Genomic DNA, 4,425 nt, shown 5'->3' on the forward strand with positions numbered 1-4,425 from the left:
GAATGCCAACAGAACTTTGCTTTCCACTTGCATGCCACCTTTGGTCTTTGAGAATCTTTCTCAACTTTAGATGAAAAAGTAATAGCTGAGCGTATTATTTATTTTACTATTATTGTCAGGGTCACTTGCCATAAATCTGTGCATTTCCTAAGTTTTTGAATTACATTCTAAGATAAAGGGGCCATGAGTCTGGTTCCCTCTGATAAAATAAAACACTGTCAGCTTTGGACTAGGTTGCTTTTTGCCTGCAAAAATCTATGAGCTGAGAGTTGAAAAAATGTGGTAGTATTTAAATATACCTAAAAAATTTAAATGTCAAATAAACATTTTCCTCAAGGAGCTACAAATCTCATGTCTCTGCTGAGAAGAAGGGAGGCATCTGGGAGCCTTCCTTTCTACTACAACTCAAAACTTTCAGACAGGATTACAGAGGGGCAAGGCCAATGCATAATTCACTCACCCAACTAGACTATAGCACAAATGCTGATGAAAAGTAATTTTTCAATACTGCATAATGTAACCTAGGTAATTTTGCCATTAATAAAAGAATAATTGCAAGATAGGAAACTGAGCTGGTGATTTTGTCCTTCATGTGTCAAGACATTACGTGAGTTTCTCTGTCTCTTTGAATGATTCAGTTCGATGTGATCCCACAAGATTTTACCTCCCTTAAAGTAATTAAAAACAAAGAAAGAGGTATTTCCTAGAGCAAGAGATGAAGCCGTGCTGCTGCTGCTGCTGCTACACTGCAAACACCTCTGACAGTATATTTAGTTAGTATGCTTCCCCCATAGCCATTTGAGACACTTCCATTTGCCATGAGTAAACATCAAATTGATCTTGATATCTCTATCTGTCTCATGAAATATACATACCATCTTAATGTGCCCAAATGATTAATTTACTGCTGTGTAATGATTAGCATAAAAATCTCGTCACTGCACAGGATAGAAATGTTACCACTAATTGCTGGTTGAAATGAACAATGTTGTCTGTATAGAAATTAATGATGCATGCATTGCAGCTCACTCTTGAGTGGGAAGATTCAAGACTTTCTGGAAGAGAAGCATCTTAAACTTTTGCTTTCTTTTCTGCTAAATGATAGGAGAGCCTGATCGTGTCTAATAGAAAGGAATATTATTTTGTCTATGGTTTGTTTTAACTTTACACCACCGTTAGAGAAATGTTTTCAATTACACATTTTACAGTCTTCTGTCTGCAGCAAATGCGTTGAAGCACTGCCCAGTCACACACCACACAGTCTTCCATGGTCTTCATTTCTTGGAGCTCCAACCCTTTTGCACAAAGGAGCTGTGATTTTTAGTTACAATTGTTTAATAAATATATTCTAGTAGCACCTGACTTAGGCCTTCAGGAGCCTCTCTTCTTTGTGATCTTTGCCCTTAGAGGGGGGACCTCAATGTCAACTTCATCGCCAGTTCTGTGTTTAGCTGTTGTTTAATTTCACTTCAGGACATACCAACTTCCTTTAGTTTATGTTAACTTTTTATTTTCTGAGTTTTTTTCAGTCTTTCCCTCTGTCTTTCTCAGTGTCTGTATTGTGATATGGAGATTAGGCATGACTACATGACTAAAAAAATTGATGTATTTTGTGCCTTGGAGCTCAGGAACTGCAAGATGGAACTGAGGAGACTCCAAAGAACAGTGCAGAAGCATGTGGGTGACAGCTCCATCAGGGCTAGTGCTCACCATTATCATTGGCCTCTGTAGGATAGGTATAAGAAGTGAACAACTTTTAGCTGCATGAGAATTCATCTGTAAAATGTGTCTTTTAGAAATTACTGTTTGCATTTACAATACTTGCATTATTTGCATTTACTGTTTGTTATGGCAAACCAAAAGAAGTGTTTTACCCCCAGATAGTGCCAATTCAAAATAGAATTTGGACATTAGGCATATCCATTTTAAACTAATGGTACTTTGCATCCAGGAATGATGTGGGACAATTATGTGTGCAAAATGATCACACACATATATATCATATATGCCATCTATATATCGTAGAATCATAGAGTGGTTTGGGTTGGAATGGACCTTAAAAATTATCTACTTCCAACCCCCCTGCATGGGCAGGGACAACTCCCACTAGACCAGGTTGCTCCAAGCCTCATCCAACCTGGCCTTGAACACTTCCAGGGATGGGGCATCCACAACCTCCCTGGGCAACCTGTGCCAGTGTCTAACCACCCTCTCAGTGAAGAATTTATTCCTAATATATATCATTTCACAGCTTTGAATCATCACACACATGCTGAGTCTCTTTCACAACATCAATGGCCTGTATTATTATGGGAAATCTCTTCTCGTAGGTAAAGAGAGTAAGTCAAACAGTTTTCCAAAAGCCATGCAGCTGGTCAGTCCAGAAGCTAAGTTAACGATACTGAAGGTCCTACCTCAGCCAAACTGTGCTGCCCATACAGGCGTTGCTGCTTCTATAATAATAAATTCATGTAATTTTAAAGCTGAAGTGTAAAATTCTATGCCCAGGTGATTTTTTTGACTGAGCATATGCAAATTTAAGAGAAATAAAGGAGAAAATATTTTTCTTTTTCTCTCAGTTAACCAAATCAGTGATTTCTGGAAGGAAAATAAGTAGCCTTACACCATTTACATTAATCTTAAAACATAATAATACATACATACACACATTTCCCTCTATATGTATAATATAGAAAAGCTTTCTTATCCTGAAGATTCTTTCTTTTTTGCTTTATATGCAGAAATTGCAAAAAAAATTCCAAATTTACAGAGCAGCAACTATATTCTTTAGTCTTAGGAGGAACTGAGATAATAGGGCTGAATGTGTCTTGATAAGTCTGAAGTCCTGTGAATAGACTGAATCTTTGAAACTGTGATTTCACTGAGGTTCTTTGTGACTTGTGTTACAATCTCTGGAATATCTTGACTTCACCTTTGTGAATGTGATTATTCAATATGTTGCTTATCCTAACTTGTCTGTACCTTTTGCTTTTCCAGGGATTTTACATGAGCTGCAGAGAATTCACATATTATTGCTTGTTCATAAAAGCAGCTTCCTCAGTTCTTTTACGTTTAAAGTCATCATGTTTGATTTTGCTCTAAAGTTTTATCAGGAGGACAGAAAAGTGTCACAGCTTTTAGTGTGATACACAATACAGAGGCTAATGATTGTTCAAAAGCAGGTAACAAAATATTCACATTTTTATTAAAGTTGCCATGGTGTGACTACTGGTGCCGTGGGTCTGTGACTATCAAGCTTCAGCTCATGAGTAAGTTGAGTTTAATAAAAGAAATTACTAGAATGGGAGTCATGAGACATTTAACCGGGGAGAGTTTAACAGGCATAAATCACTGCATAATTTCTGAATGGAAATAAAATGTTGACTGCTTTACCCCTCCAAATTGCCCATCATAGAAGCAAAGAAAGCTATAAATATCTAGAAGAAAATGAATGCTTCTCCTCAGCAGTGATTCCCAGTGCTGAGTTCTGTGTAGTGGTGATTTTAAGCCTTTATCATGTAGCCTGATCCTTTAACATGAAACATCACGAATTGTTGTGAATTCCTAGATGCCTTTTTTTGCAATGGATATGGGTCTATTGGGAACTCAGCCTAGCTTTAATATTGCTGCCCCTACAAGCAGAGGTTCTTTTTGGCTATAAAGCAAGTTTAGTGGAAGGGCACGCATGAGCAGTAGAAGATATTACTTAAATATTGTCATGTTAGTTCTTCATGAAACAATGAAAGTGGGGTTTTTTAGTGTACAAATACCTGTAGCTTGCTAATAGCTGAACTTCATTTTTACAGGTACAGCTGTTAAAGGCTCTTTTCATTCTTCTCATCAACATTAGCTTTTCCATAGGTACGATTTTATAATAAATGAAGTAACTCAGTAAATTCTGTGTAAGTCCCATATGTATAAAACTGCAGCCCATCAATGTTAGGAAAATTAGTCCATTTTCCTACAGGAATAAATTGGTAATCAGAAAGAGAGGATTAATTTGGCAGGCGGTGGGAAGGAAGCAGACATGATAGAAGGAAGTGTAGACTTCTACTTTCAATTGAGAAAAATCTCATTTCAATTGTTTCACACTGGGTTTTGACTTAAATTCAAAGGAGAAGTTGGAGAAAATGTCTCCTTGTCTGTTGATCAAATCCATAATAGTGCTGGTATCAGCAGGGACTGCTTGGCAGGAGGCTCTGGGGCTAGGGAGTTCTCCATCCCCTACATGTTTGATAACACACTGGGTGCTGTGTTCCCAGACTATGTAAGCTTGAATTGATGGGGTGAGGCCAGAAGCATTTTTTGTGGTTGTTTGTTGGGAAGTGTGTGACACAGCTGTTCTTGACATCACGTCTTCATGTTGCAAACAAATAATAAACCAGCCATTGGTAGCTTGGCCACTTGCCTCAGCCCAGATGGTTG

The sequence above is a fragment of the Chaetura pelagica genome, unplaced genomic scaffold (genome assembly GCF_000747805.2).
Source record: "Chaetura pelagica isolate M959 unplaced genomic scaffold, ChaPel_1.0 scaffold76, whole genome shotgun sequence".
Taxonomy (NCBI): Eukaryota; Metazoa; Chordata; class Aves; order Apodiformes; family Apodidae; genus Chaetura; species Chaetura pelagica.